We start from the raw sequence: 16,645 nt of genomic DNA, 5'->3' as shown, positions 1-16,645 counted from the left end.
CATTTCGTGACGTCGATTATCTAATCGTAACGGGAATTTACGACTCCCGTTGACGCGATCTACCGCGAACGCGTCTTTCCGCGAACGGTCGAACAGCTTTAATATACAAGCTTATGAAAAACAATCAATGTTATGAGATACGAAGAACGTGAATTACTGAAACCGGGAAATAGGAAATAGAATATTAAATAAAACTGCCAAGGATTTTCAATGTTCTGTTAAAGAAATTCAGCGGAAAATTTATAATATAAGAAATCAGGTAAAGTACATATTATAAAGTAAATAAAGTTAAATACATAGACATGTTATTTGAATATTAAAATTGTAGATGACAGAAAAACTAAAAATGTGTAAAAGAAGGAAACGATGACGACGGAATAGGCGAGGTAAAGGTTTACAACTGGTCCTACTTTGGTGCCATGAAATTTTTAATATTAAATATAAATTTAACAGAATCGTCATACATAGAGGCATCGATGACTATTGTAAGTAAAAAGAGTTCATACATTATTTTTTCACTCGTTTGTTGGATGCATTATAAAGAAATGTCAATTACATATGTCTATATTCCACGAGACTTTGCGATATGATGTCATAAAAAATTCTTCGAATTATCTCTTACCTCTTTTTAAGAATATGTGTAATTATTCCGGTTTTCACGATTCAACAGAAGGGAAACATTTTCAGAAATGCTTTCGTTTCGCAAAAGCCTGGTATTATTTCATGATAATGTTGATCTTTCGAATCGATTAATGTTGGATTCAAGTAATGTATATGTGAGGAACTTGAGTTCAATAAAAAGTTGTGAAATGTACATATCGGCAGATCAATATTTGTTACAATTTCTGGCTCGACGTTCGTATTCCTATTCATTCATTTTCGTGAAACCCAATATTTGTTAGCAATTATTTCAAAGGAATTTTCGTTATACGACGTACCGTAGATAATCTGTAGTTAAAAATACGGTTTAGTGCGGGTTTATTTCAAAATGGACAAGGTTTTATTATATACGACTTCGTTGTAAACGCGATGTCAATGAGAAAACAATACGAAACAGTAAGGATTCTGCATTAGGGAGATGTATAGCGCTTTGTTCCAATCCATCGCTTAATGAACAATTCTGGAAAACTCTCCCATAAAATATAAATAAATTTATTCTCCGCATCAACCACAGCTAACAATACTATACTTTAGGTTCCCTTATAGATGTTCTAATGACTTCCAGAATGTTTTAGGCACTTCATTACAATATGTTTACCATTTATGGAACCTAAACAACGAGGAAGATTCCATCGACGATAGAAAGCTTCAGAATATTGAAAGCAGTCATTTTGTTGTAGTTGGAAGTTGACAAAATATTTCTAGTGTGCTTTTATAATATTATATTTTAAACTAAGAACAATCAACTATTCAAATAAATTAACGTTTCCAAATTAACAATTATGTTTAACCATAAATTATCTATATAAAAACATTACCTTTTAGGACGAAAATACAGAAGATGTAAGCGAATGTATAAACGACTCTTTGGACGGTACATGACATTGAAATGAAAATCCCTAAAATTAGATTTTAATAGCTGAAGCTGAAGAGCCAGATATGTAGAATAATTTTTTAGATACGCCATCTTAAGACATTACGACACTTAGCTAGGAAATTGATTGATTTGAAAGATATTTCGAATTCAAATTTATGGAATTTATCGCCTGGAAAGCAAAGAGAGACTCGACGCAGTATCCTTGTCTTTATACATATTTAGCTTAAAAAAGTAGAGACGCTTTTGAAGTGGATACGTGTCAGAGTCCTTTTGCACAATTAAGCTAATATTATTAGTCAAAACAAGTCACGAGTCACAAATTAGCAGTGGTAGTAAATTTTCCCGCGGAATAGTAGTAGAATCAGTAATAAATTAAATGAAATCACAACAAAGTAATTAAAAAAAGTCTCGTTCAAGTTTATGATGAAGCAGCTTTTCGACAAATTCACCTAAAATTATAAGAGGTAAGTCTATGTATAACCTATAACTTACCAATTAATTAATTATTAATAGACAAACTGTTAGTTGATAAATTACGATGCAAAAAACGGATCAGGTCATGCATTCGAAAGCGTTCGATTTCCTCCAATGAAATTTCTTTCCATCTTTTACCATTCTGAAATTATAACTAGGATGAATTACACAGGATACCTTGTACATGTGTTTAAATATCCATTGCATCTTACACTTCAAACCTGATAAGATATACAATTCCACGATTCCTAATATTTTCTTCACTTCTTCATAAGAGAATGTTACGCATCAGATGTTGTCAAACGTAACAGGAAACACATTGTACGTGACTAAACTACATTATGACTTCTTATTGGAAGCACGTACAAAGCGGAACACGCTAAATCTTTTTCATGTTTGCAAATACAGGGTGTGTTACATAAAAGTACGTGGAACGAGTTATGTGTGGAATTAAGTAAAAGATAGAGAAAGATTGTTAAGAGGAACGTTGAATATAGCAACGTTTATTTTTTTGCAATTTCACTTTCTTTATAAGAACAACGATACATCCAAAAAATGCAGATGCACTCTTTTTTAATGGAATCGCATATTTTTTTATTCGTATCAATTCTTTGGAACATACTGCGTGAAAAATTATTAGCGTCCTATGTTTAAAAAACCAGTACTTCGTGAAGTGTCTCTCGTTTTTGAAAAATCGTATATTTATGATATACTAATTTTTTACTAACCGCACATTTACAATAAACCTGGTAATTTGTACATACATTTTCGAATGTCTTTCAAATTTTATAACCACGACAGTCATGTTTCATTCCAATTAACGAAATTTCAAGAAATTCAAAGGAGTTCAACAGATTTCAAAAGATTTTTTAATAATGTTCATAATATATCCATAGAAAAAATTCTATGGTAAATGTTCGAATATTTTCATAAACCACTGTATGCCTGTGTGTCCAGTTTAAGAGAAACAGTACTGCAATAACAATCAACAAAGATATTTGTCAAATACATGTTTATATGATGAAGCTACAAATGAAAGAACACATCACAGATGCTCTATTTGTTTTCTTCCTGAGAATATATCGCTTGACAATCCATCACAACTAATCGAACATTTATAAATTGTAGGAGAATTAGAATGGTCATAATACATAGCATTGTTGCTCATATTTATTCGCTGTTGTTTGCAATATCGTTAGCAAATCAAAAGTGTGATTCGCTTTTTATTTTCAAAGACTTTGCTGTTTTTCACTGTTGACATCTCATTACGCCTTGATAATTATATTTCATATACATTTTGACTATTATTAATATTCACGATTTTTCATTATTTAACTTCTGTGTATCTTCACTGGATGTAATTGTTTGTTTAAGGAAAATGTATATGATATAACATAAAATTTAAGGAAAATGTATATGATATAATATGACATAAATAAATAAGAAAGAGTGGCGTCTCTCTCTGATGCTTGCGTTGGATGCCGCATTTTTAATCGGGACAGACACTGCTCTATATGTATGCAACTTATGCAAACTGAAATGATATCTTCGATGTTTGTGAAAAAACGATTTGAAAATAATTGTGATATCTCAAGCAAATTATTTGCTTTTTAACCCTTAACGCTCCGACTTTTAATTGTGAATATCGACCGGCAACTCCAACTTATTCTCATCATACTTTGTAATGCTTTTTGTTAACGCATTAGTAAGAAATAATTGAAAGTACTGAATAGGTTCACATAAATTGTGTACTTGTGGACCAGGAGTTTTTGTACCAGTCGAAAATTCAAATCGTTGTGGAATGATATCTTCGTTAAAAATTTCTTGTTAATCAGAAGATCTTACGTTACAAATACTCTTGGTTAAATTTTCTTCCTGTGGTTCTTCATCATCTGCACTTTCGTCATTCGATGAAAATTTTCTTATTTATCTTCTTCTTCCAAAATCAAGAATATCTCTATCACTGCTGTCATTATAACTGTTTTCCAAGTCAAGAGCTACATCATTCTAGATGCGAAAATCAAAATTGTCATCGTCGCTATCTATATTTTTTTTACAAAGATAATTCATTTTTCTCCTCGACGTAATTAAAATAAATGGGTTTACAATAAAACAGGTTCAGATCTGACTGTCTTTACTGATCGCTTGTAACTGACTGAGGAGTATTATTTTTTATTTAAAAACAATTATCGATAACGACCCAAAAATACATTTGGAATAGAGCGCCGCACATCGGTGGTGCTTGAGAGGCACACTTGGAGTGTTAAGTGTTAATGAAAAATTGTTCGCGTTCTAATTAAAAGTTTGATAAAATTCAAACACGTTTATGTATCTTTTACTATCTTCCACGTTTTGTTTTCATTTTATTCTCAAGATGCTGTCTCGATACTAAAAAGTAAAAACGATATTATTTTAGTTTAGACGAAGTTTAGTAGAAGAAAGAATAAAACAACACGTTCCATTTGAAAAAGAAAAATAATTACATATTTCGTTAATATTTTATCGCATCTTATAACATAAGAATATAAAAATTCGTTATTTTATTTCACCTTTGTCACCTAATTTATTGAGTAAAAAGCTTCAATAAACAAGTTTAATAGGTCTAGGCGGCTCTTCATGAAAAGAAGACTTTTACGTTTTTACTTTCAGTCTTTTAAGGGTAACAATAATTGAAAGTACTGAATAGGTTCACATAAATTGTGTACTTGTGGACCAGGAGTTTTTGTACCAGTCGAAAATTCAAATCGTTGTGGAATGATATCTTCGTTAAAAATTTCTTGTTAATCAGAAGATCTTACGTTACAAATACTCTTGGTTAAATTTTCTTCCTGTGGTTCTTCATCATCTGCACTTTCGTCATTCGATGAAAATTTTCTTATTTATCTTCTTCTTCCAAAATCAAGAATATCTCTATCACTGCTGTCATTATAACTGTTTTCCAAGTCAAGAGCTACATCATTCTAGATGCGAAAATCAAAATTGTCATCGTCGCTATCTATATTTTTTTTACAAAGATAATTCATTTTTCTCCTCGACGTAATTAAAATAAATGGGTTTACAATAAAACAGGTTCAGATCTGACTGTCTTTACTGATCGCTTGTAACTGACTGAGGAGTATTATTTTTTATTTAAAAACAATTATCGATAACGACCCAAAAATACATTTGGAATAGAGCGCCGCACATCGGTGGTGCTTGAGAGGCACACTTGGAGTGTTAAGTGTTAATGAAAAATTGTTCGCGTTCTAATTAAAAGTTTGATAAAATTCAAACACGTTTATGTATCTTTTACTATCTTCCACGTTTTGTTTTCATTTTATTCTCAAGATGCTGTCTCGATACTAAAAAGTAAAAACGATATTATTTTAGTTTAGACGAAGTTTAGTAGAAGAAAGAATAAAACAACACGTTCCATTTGAAAAAGAAAAATAATTACATATTTCGTTAATATTTTATCGCATCTTATAACATAAGAATATAAAAATTCGTTATTTTATTTCACCTTTGTCACCTAATTTATTGAGTAAAAAGCTTCAATAAACAAGTTTAATAGGTCTAGGCGGCTCTTCATGAAAAGAAGACTTTTACGTTTTTACTTTCAGTCTTTTAAGGGTAACATACAGGGTAGTTGGTAACTGGTGGTACAAGCGGAAAGGGGATGATTCTACGCGAAAAAAGAAGTCGAAAATATAGAATAAAAATTAAAAAAAAATTTTTTTTTCTTTTTTAATTTTTCCATCGAGACAACGATCTACAGTGAGATCGGTTATAACGAGACGTGATAAAGTGCACGCGTACCGAGCGAAAATTCAAAGTCGATTTTCTTGAAAACAAAGCCTCAAACGGAAAATTTTTATTCTATATTTTCGACTTCCTTTTTCGCGTAGAATCACCCCCTTTCCGCTTGTACCACCAGTTACCAACCACCCTGTATACTGGAATTTTAATTTATTTCATTGAAAGCAGTAGTATAAGATGTTTTATTAATAATACCTATTAAAAACTTTTACCATTGGAAAGATTAGACATAGTATCAATTACTTTAAATGAGAAGCTAGACGAATGAACCGTTGATAACTTCATAGACTTTTGAAATTAATAATTCTTTGCAAGTATAATTCTTTATTGGTACTGAGATATGGATATGTGTTGTAGCTTGAATTAGATTCTTACCGGTTTCCGCAGTACGCCCGGTATATTCTGTTCAAAATTAAAAGTTACCGAAATTTAAGACTAATCCTCGAGACTTGTCCATATGGTGTGATTTGAAGGAAGAATATCGTCTGACGTATACATTACTATGATGTGGGGATAGAAGAACCTGCTACGAAGAAGACAAAAATTACGGTTTGTCATCAACGGCGTTTGAAATCTTTGTATCATGGCTCTGTGTGATTTCTATTGAGCGAATAGCAATTGATTCGATCGCAAATAATCCTGTAAATCTCTCGTACGAAAATAAGCTACTTCCGAGTTACCAATTTCCGCTGGAATAAGTTTGAAGCGTTATCCGTAAAAGTAATTGCACTTGTATCGTTCGTTGTATCGTAAAACAATCGTGTTCGTTCTTTATTTATTTATTGTGCGGTATCTATTTCGTACACAATTGAATAAAATGTCTCTTTACCTTCCGTCGCATGAAATCGTCGTCGTCTTTTTCCTAACTCTAGATCATCCAGAATCCGGCAAGCGGTTAGATCCCTGGCTATCGTAATTTCGTTCGCGTTGGATTCTCCACCGGAAGGTGTAAACTATCAATATGAAAGACTCGTACAATTATTTAAATGGGTCATATATAGTCACGGAGATTAAATGAAAATATTTTAAAAACTTTTTTCGTTCTATTACGTAAAACTGATAGAACTTTTTATTTTTTTCGCCTATTATTTTCAAGCTTCGAGTATCTTTCGACATAAGAAACAAAAAGTTGTGCTTATTTATTTAACCAAAACACTATTGAGATACTAACGTCCTTCGCTCTATTTTTCAAAATTTACGGTATCTGTTCCTATATGCGTGTTCGTAAAGCACACAGTAACGTCGTCCGCAATTTTCCAGATTGTTATGTTTCGAATGTCGCAGTCCTATTCTCTTACAGTATAGAATAGGCACAAAAATTTCACACAACAACGTATATTACGATTGTACAGGGCATATGAAAAGTAAATGTAAAAACCATCATCACGTGATTCTACACCTCTGGATTGGTGGAAATTTTCAAAAAGTTCATATAAAATTAACTTTGAAGAGGCAAAAATTTTCTTATCCTTGTCTATTCTACTCATAATGTGGATAAAAAAATCTCTAAGGAACCATGGACAACTAAACTGTTCTCTTCGAACAAAATATTAAAGTTGGTTAAAGTTCCACTAGTTTTCGAACTTACATCGTTTGTAATGTGCTTACATTCTGCAGTTAGATGCAGGGAAAATAGCATTTGTTGTTGCACGTACAAATCCCAGATCTAGCATTATATACCCTTTATCTTCCTTTTTTTTTTCTCTTTCTGTCTATTTAAACAACCTCGAAATCGCATTTCTACATTTTCATCAAGTTTTTCTCCAAGATTATACAGGGTGGTTGGTAACTGGTGGTACAAGCGGAAAGGAGGTGATTCTACGCGAAAAAAAAAGTTGAAAATATAGAATAAACATTTTTTTTTAATTTTTTTAAAGATTTACAGTGAGATCCGTTATAACGAGACGTGATAAAGTGCATGCGTACCGAGCGAAAATTCAAAGTCGATTTTCTCGAAAACAAAGCCTCAAACGAAAAATTTTTATTGTATATTTTCGGCTTCTTTTTTCGCGTAGAATCACCCCCTTTCCGCTTGTACCACCAGTTACCAACTACCCTGTATATTGGCTTTGTATGATAAAAGCCACATTAAATCGGATGTGGTAATTGTTCAGCGGACATAAACTGTTTACTTGAACTATAAACAATTTCTTCTCCTAAAGAAAAATGCACTGCAAGTTGGCGAACCGAGTTGGCGGCAGACTACGGTGAGATGGAGTACCATCATGTATGAAATAGGTAGTATTACATGTCATCGGTGAAGACAAATAGATGAGATTAGTAATGTGATTCCCAATAATTATTCATTAAATCTTTCAACCATTTTATATGGATTTTTCTGAGCCCATCTTGGCATTTTGTTCATTAAGGACGATACTACTTAAGAAACTGTTCTCGTTTCTAAATAATACGCGTTTTGAAAAGCGCGGTACATGATGCAGCTTGTGCAGCATCCAACGGAAAAGCTTCCTCGAATGGAGTAGTCATGCGACTAGAGTGTTTGAAATTCCATATACACTCATCGTATTCGTCGGATTGTTATACGACTGATTCCCGCTTGACGAATTATTTTAGTTTTATTTTCTTTTATTTAAAGAATTATTTTAAGCCCAACAGTGAATAAACAGGACCAAAGCGATAATTAATCGGCTCTTCTTCGCGCCAATTCATGCGGGGTTGACCTGTTTTCGGATAACGCAATATTAATTCTTGATCACCGAATTGTTAACATAGTCGCTGAAAATCGCATTGTTACGGAGTGTCTTTTGCACGTAGAAATCTTCCATTATTCCTATATTCTGACATATTTCACGAGCTAATCTGTAATTTTCTGCTGTTTCGCAAATAGCGCACTACTCTCTCATTAAACGTGAATATATGTATATGTAAACACACGATGAGTAAATTATACTTAAGAATAATTAAAATTTTAACGGTTAAGTTGCGATTCTTAGATGATTCCTCAGAGACTTGTTATTCTCGCAATGAATAGAATACGGTGCAATAAAAGAAAGTTTAATTTTAAAAATCATGCTCAAGGTTAATTTTGCACGAATTCTTTTTTACAAATCTCCACCAATCCAGCAGTGCAGAATCAAGCAACAATGGTTTTCACACATACCGTTTATTACACACAGCCTGTCGCAAAAATATTCGATCAACGCAATAAATAAATTTGACTGTAGCATTCTGTATTTCAAATAAATATACAAAGAATACGAAAGATACAAAGGATACAAAGGTCTCTTATGCTGTGCTACAACATAGTTTCTAAGTGACTAAAATACAAAAAAATTTTATATTTTTTGTGTATGTAGATAATAAAAGAGAAACGAAAGAATAGCGAATTCTTGTGGTGAAACATGAACGAACACGATATAAAATTAAACGCATAAAACTAAAGTAATATTTTTTAATCTCTCTAATAAATGTTGTGGCATATTAAAAATAATTATTTTCAAATAATTAATATTGTTGCATTATAATTTTTCTATAGAATATTCTTTAATTCTTCCCATAAATTTTGAATAATTTCACAAACTTTTTTCCAAACATTTGGCACGTACGATTTACAGCTTCTAACAATCGTAAATTCAGATCCTCAAGGATTATTCTCACAAAATACTAGGTCGCTTTCACACTGTTTGAATCTTACTTGTTGGCTTATTGCCGTGAAAACGGTAATGAAAATTTGCCAGTCTGTCGTTGGCACTCAAATTCATTCTTATCTATACATATACTTTCGCCGTGGCAACTCAGCTATTATCGCTGAAGTACTGGCATTTAGATCATCTTTCTGTAATTAGTATCGATTAGATGAGCCCAATTTCTTCCGTTTTCTACCATCTTTCGTTGTTTTTTAATCAATTTCATATCCTTTCCCCTTTCCAGTGATGATGATGATGATGATGATGATGATGATGATGATGATGATGATGATGATGATAACACAGTCGAACCTTGGTAACTCCAATCTCAAGGGAAGCGCTATAATCTCCTAGTGTGGAGATTGTATCTCATTGAATTTTTTGGCTACACATCGAAAGCTTTTATTTGTTTATCATGCGCGTTACATAAAACATTTTGAAATTTTGGTAACACTGTAATAAGACGCGATTACCATGATTACATTGGCAAAATTTGGATCCAATTTAAAAAGATATACAGTCCAGCGTATAATAATAATGGTGTCATTGGATACTAACAAGGAAATGACGAGAATTGCGAGATCTTGAGTAAGTTGGCTGTATGTGCATTTGACGCTTTAAGTTGATGATAAAACAGTTTCAAAGGATTTGAGTACGTGGCCCTTTGTTTTTGAAAAATTAATCGAGATATTTTGTTCTTGATGCAGCAATTTCATTGGTTTTACACGCCTGTATTACAATTTCCGTCTGCAAAATTGTAAAAATATGCCGGAGTACTATAACAAATAAAAATAATCGAAAACTTATCAAAATAAATCGTAAAAATAAAAAAAAAACGTAATATTACGAGAATTTATAAAGTAGGATATAGACAAACTCATCAAGTTCTCCAGAACAAATCACTATACACTCAAATACTTACGGGGCTGTTTTACCTAAATTTAGATCAACCTAAAATGTCAAATACACATACAATAAACTCATTCGAGATTGCGCAGTCATTGTCATCTCTTGTAAGATCTATTAATATTATAAACAATTGCATGTTTAAATATTTTTGTAATCTCTGTAAAATATACAGGTAACTAGTGGTACAAGCGGAAAGGAGGTAATTCTACGCGAAAAAAGAAGTCGAAAATATAGAATAAAAATTTTTCGTTTGAGGCTTTGTTTTCGAGAAAATCGACTTTGAATTTTTGCTTGGTACGCGTGCGGTACGTTATAACGGATCTCCTGTAGATCGTTGTCTCGATGGAAAAATTAAAAAAAAAAAATTAAAACAAAAATTTTTATTCTATATTTTCGACTTCCTTTTTCGTGTAGAATCACCCCCTTTCCGCTTGTACCACTAGTTACCAACCACCCTGTATACTTGCACTAAATATCTTGTAGTTTGTGTACACATCTTCAGAATCGTTAAAAATTTTATCACTATAATCGTGGTAGTTGCGTGTCAGTAGCGCTGATGAAATTTTAAAATGTTTCGTATAATACACATAATATGTTCGTAAAAAGAATATAAATACTTTCGCGAGACACTGTATATATTCCACTAAATTTTATATACTCTATTACATCTCCAGTTTCTTCTTTAAATATATTCTATTAGATTACCCAAATGGGACTCACATTTTTAGATGAAATCCGAACCAGTAAAAGTGCGTTGAAATAAGCATAATATAGTTCAAATAAATCGAGTTACAGAAATGCATGTAATAATTAATTAGTCACCTTTTTTAAAATATTGATCTTACTTTGATGTTTCTTTAAACTTTAAAGTGTAAAACTGATTGTTAATTATTAATTTTCGTTTACCTTACTTTTTTACTAGCTGCTTTCTTACAATACGGCTCATAATTATACAAATAAACAATACGTGTAGGATCAAAATAGATTTATAAGTATTATTGATATACATTTTATCGATATACAACATATTTATATATAAATATTATTGTATAATTACCAAAAATATGTATCGTATATTATATATTAGTATACGTTAGTGCCTGGTGTATCTGCACAATTATTTATATACTGGTGATAATTTGTAATTATTACATCTTTGTTTTATATTCAAAAGTGTAAAACGTAAAGAATATTCGATATTAGAAACTAAAAAAAATAATCCTAAATTTGAAATGGATACAAATATTTACAAATAATGTATGTAAAACGAGAACATCGAAGTTAAATTTTGCAATAAAGATAACTTATTGTTAGTGTAAAGTTACATTTTGAATAATAGTACGTATATTCGAGCTAAAGGAAGTTGTTTATCGTAAAAATGATTTTGAAAACTAATTTACGACTTCTGTTACATTATGAAGCATTCACAAAAGACTAACACAATTGCGACCAACTTGTCCAATTGATTCTTTCTAGTTTATACTTTACACTTTACACAGTAGAATATATACTATAGATCATAACTGCACCTTTGTGCCTGTCATGTGCGTTAGCCCGATATCCAATACTGATTTACGTTAGAATGCTAGAGAGACTATTGTTTAACGGTATTGAAAATTCAAAAGAATAAAATAGCAATACACGTACATATCTCGGGGGAAATGAATGCCATTCAATTTTATTTTGTTTTAAACAATGTTATTACAATCGTACACCTTTACCTTGCTGAAAGTTACATAGTATATTCCTTATAGTTCCTACAAACAAAAAGATATTAATAATAAGTGAAAGAAAAGAAAAAAAAGGTCAAATTTCTACAGCGAATGGTATTCTTCTATTTTTCAACAATAAACACTGTTCTTGACGTACAATGTATTGTATGAAATTTTCTATAACACACAAGATACAGTAATAGTGGAAAATGAGTACACTTGAAAGCTATCGGTATTAGAGAACTCTTACACACATGTTGCATAAATTGAAAATTGATGGAAAAGATATAAAGTATGTAGGAAAACAAATTGATAATAAAAAGACGTTAGTAAATCTGTATGTAAGTCAATAGTATACGATCCCTTTGTTTGCAAAATGCATGCTCAGTTGACTCTCACTACACGTTCTGCGTTAGAAAGGATCCATAGCGCAGGAACTAAAACACATTTTTTCTACACTAATTCTACATAGAAATAACTGTCACGCAATACGTAAAATTCTCCTTATCATACCAAAGATAATGCGAAACTATGATTTCCGAGTGAATTCAAAAACTTAAACATTTGTTGATATGTCACGAATAAGACAATTAGTGAACAGGAAGCAAATCAGTTACATGCAAACATGTACTGATCGTGTTTGTTTGCCTTGTATATTTTGGACAGTGATACGCTTTTGCATCTCTAAAATTTACTCACATACATATTCGTACAGTGGCGTGAATAATTAGAAATTGAATCCTATTTTTTGATTTCTTCATAACATTAAAACAAAAATTGACAAAATCGTTTATATAATTTATGTAATACAATAATATAAAAAATCAAATAACATGATAATATAAAAAAAGGAGGATACGACAAACAAAAAATTGTCTTCTTTTAAAGTCTGGAGAAAATTAAAATTTTCTTTAAAATTGTGTTTCTAGCTATGAAAAAATAAATTCAATGGTAATTTTGTTACTTTTTCATTCAACATTTACTGAATTTTTCATTATATTTCATTACTTTTATTAACCTTTTTTATTAATCTGCACTATTCACTAACGTATAAAAGTTTTATTTTGAATATTCAACCACGCGGATTTTATTCCTTCTTCAAGTTCAGCGACATTTTATGCTGGTGGCCTTCTAGTGATCGTAAACTTTTCTCGATTCTCGATCGGATTCAGATCAGAACGTAATGCTGACCATAGTAAAATAATTCTATTCGAAAATGCTGGAACTACTTTTTCCTAGTGAAGACTGCATGAATAGCAGCATTGTCTTGTTGAAAAATTGTTCTTCTGTCTTCTATTTCACGTTATGATAGGCAATAATTCGCCGTCTCACATCTCTTGGTATCCTATAGCGTTCAATGTATCCTTTAGGAGAACAATTTCACTTAACATATCCACATACGATCAGCGGTTTCTAGCAAATATTGAACGAATAATGCAGAAAATGTGTATAAGCTTCTAATTATTCGTAGCACTGTACATGTGTATGATAGAGTCTCTTTAAGCAATTTTATAATCGTATTATAAGAATATCGCATTACGATACGGAACTCGTATAACGCGGAACGTATTTCCCGCGTTATAGGGCATCTAATATTGTACGTACATAGGATAAATTGCATGTAATATAATGAAACCAAATAATCTGACTTTTATTCAAGCGGCTTGCAACGCATCTCAACGAAGCTATTGGATTTTGGTTTATGATAAGCAGTAATAGTGAATTTACGCAGACCTCGCCGACCATGGAACACTTAATCAAACGAAAACCCATAAAGACGCAAAAATAAAAAAATTTTAAACGAGAATCAAAATGATTATCTCGAAATTTAATCTAAAAAATTATTACTTTCTAAGGTGATATTGCGATAAAATGTAATTATAAATGTAAATATAATTAAAAATGCACAATAACCGTGCAAAATGTAATATAAATGTACAAAAAACTACTGTATTCCTGCCATTAAAATGTCAAAATTCTGTTAAAGTAAATCTCGAAAATCTATTTTTTGAATCTTACTTAAACCGTTGCAAAATTTTCTTGCTTATTCACAAATAAGTAAAAAACATAAAACAGGCTAGTTAAGATAGATGTGACTTTAAGTTACAAACTCTTCTTGGTATAAAATTATTCCCACTTCCCCCTCAACAAACATGATCTCTTGTATGGAACCTTTCCATTATCATATCTTCACCGATAGACGCACTTACGAAAAATTTCATGACAATGTTTCTTTCGTTACAACAGATGTGTAACAGCATGATTCATATGCAAATATAACAAAACATCCTCGAAACTCGAAGATTAGAATATTCGAATATAGAGGTATCGCGAATATAAAGCTCATTCCCTAAGGAAATAAAAACTTTTTCAGCATCAGTGAAATACAAAACCGTCCTTACACGTTCTTTTCCCTAATGCGACTTTGTACCCTGAAGCTCAAACCCCGAATCGCTGATAAAAGCTGCGAAACTAAATGTTCTTCGCGTTGAATAAACTAGTTTCAAATTGATGTCTTGTAGTATTTATTAATAATTTAGTGGTATTCTTTTTTTATGAAAGATAAATAATGCGACGGCTAGAATTTTTAAGGCGAACCAATCTTTTTCATAAGCTATACAGATCAACCTATGATGTCAGTTGAGCTATAATTTATTATAATACGCGATTGCAAGCAATAGATTTAAAACGAAAATGTGCTTTTTATTATGTTCAACGAGAAAACTAAATATAGGAATTTACAATATCTATGGTGCATACAACACTAATTTTACACAAAATGTTTATAATAATATCTATGATGAAAAGAAAAAGAGAATGATACATCGAAGCTTGGTAATTAAACAATTTTTCAACAATTTCATTATTTCAATTTTATAATAATTTTAAATGAGTAATTTCAAATATTTATAGACACACGTGAGCCATTGTAATTTCATTGTCTAATTTTTTGTATTATTTCTATCCTTTAAAACAGGTGTTTGCTTGCAAGATTGATAAAAAGCTCAATCAAAAAAAAAGCGTTTTCAGAAGAATCCCTAAGCCTACATCTCATAAGTAAAGAAATAACAGCATTTTACGCAAACCCTGTAACAAATGTTTTAACCCGTTAATACGAATAAATATTTTCCAACGTTTCCGTCTGTCTACCCAAGATATCCTTTTCATTACAATTTCTATAATAGGAATTAGATTAGTAATACTAATAAAATAAAACGTTCGCTACTACGAATCTTTAAAAAATACTTCATGTCTAGCATTTAGACTTGAATTTATGTATCGAAACAGTCAGTCGATTCAATTTATTCTATAATACTTCGATGAAAACGTACAAATTCAGTGCGTAACTCTTACAACGATATTTAAAGAACATAAAAGTATCCAACTATAGATGGATATCAACAGACGAATGCGTTTCTTGCAAGTTGTATTCCTTCCCTATTAAGCTTTCCTTTCCCTCTTCTTTCAAAGGCTTCTTTCACTTTCGTCGATCGCATAGGTAATCATGCAGACGTGTATCAAGATACAAATTGTACGTTTGCATACAAACGAAGACATATAAAATGACATATAAAAATATTTTGTTTAGCTTTGTGTTACTCTTATTATTAGCTCAAAGTTACATCAAATTTGGAAATAAAGTTACATTTCAGATGCGATAGTTCTTCAAATAGTTTATTAGTATGGCAAAGCATTCTTATCGTGTGAGATACTGCATTTTAAAATTGCAGAAATGAAGCAAATACTTCTTTAAACTACGCGACAAATGACATTAAAAATGCGCCATATTAATGATGAGATGCAACTTTTGTAAAAACTTTTCGATTTTTTAAATAACAAGATGAGATTCTAGTTGTCAGGAGGGAAGCTCACAATATGATGAAATCCATCGATTTATTATCGAATGTAAATTAATTTGTTCTGTATATAAAAACAACCATTGTCACAAAATCCACAACTCTGTGATTTAATTGAACATAGTTTCTCTGCAATAAAAATAATTACACTTGCAACGATAGTGTAATATGTATGGCGAATATTTGATTTAAAAATATCAAAGTACGTATATCAAACGAAGAAATTCAAGATATTGGAGTATTCTCTTGTTTTCCTGGAAAAAGGCAAACGTGGACGTGTTACGAGACGTGGAGTTTGAATCGTCCCTTACCTTTATCAGATTCTGCCAGTTGTTAGATACCGCAACTTCTTCTTTTCTTGAATCAATCGATGTTACTTGCTGCCAAACATAACACGAAAGAACGCAAAACGACCGAGTCAGAAGAAAAGAAGGAACCAGGGAAACGAAGCGAAGCCGCGGAAGTTTTCCACGTGACTGATGGAACTAGGTGTACGTCGCCGACGAGGAAGCTAAACAGAATACCAACCAATGCGCAAGTCCTATCCTCTCCAATGATATAGATATCTACGCTACCTTACACTCGCCAAACACCTTCGTTCTGTGTTTGCTTCTTTCATTCGGTTTGAACTTTGAAACTGCATTACAAAAATACAAGAGGATAAGTGCACAATACGGTTGGACATTTTCTATTTGGAACGAAAATAACGAA

At 31.5% G+C, this 16,645-nt stretch overlaps 1 long non-coding RNA gene across 1 annotated transcript; it reads right to left on the bottom strand.

The window, feature by feature from the left end:
• Positions 1 to 6,121: 6,121 nt before the first annotated feature.
• Positions 6,122 to 16,552, bottom strand: LOC117152193. The gene is made up of 3 exons (XR_004462495.1): positions 16,246 to 16,552; positions 6,639 to 6,762; positions 6,122 to 6,335 (listed from the first exon to the last, which is right to left on the bottom strand). It is a non-coding gene; the product is annotated as an uncharacterized LOC117152193 (long non-coding RNA).
• Between the last annotated feature and the right edge of the window lie 93 nt (positions 16,553 to 16,645).

Source organism: Bombus impatiens, unplaced genomic scaffold, assembly GCF_000188095.3.
Source record: "Bombus impatiens unplaced genomic scaffold, BIMP_2.2 scf_0043, whole genome shotgun sequence".
NCBI lineage: Eukaryota > Metazoa > Arthropoda > Insecta > Hymenoptera > Apidae > Bombus > Bombus impatiens.
Note: the sequence above shows the minus strand (reverse complement) of the source record. Positions and strands in the feature narration are given on the sequence as shown.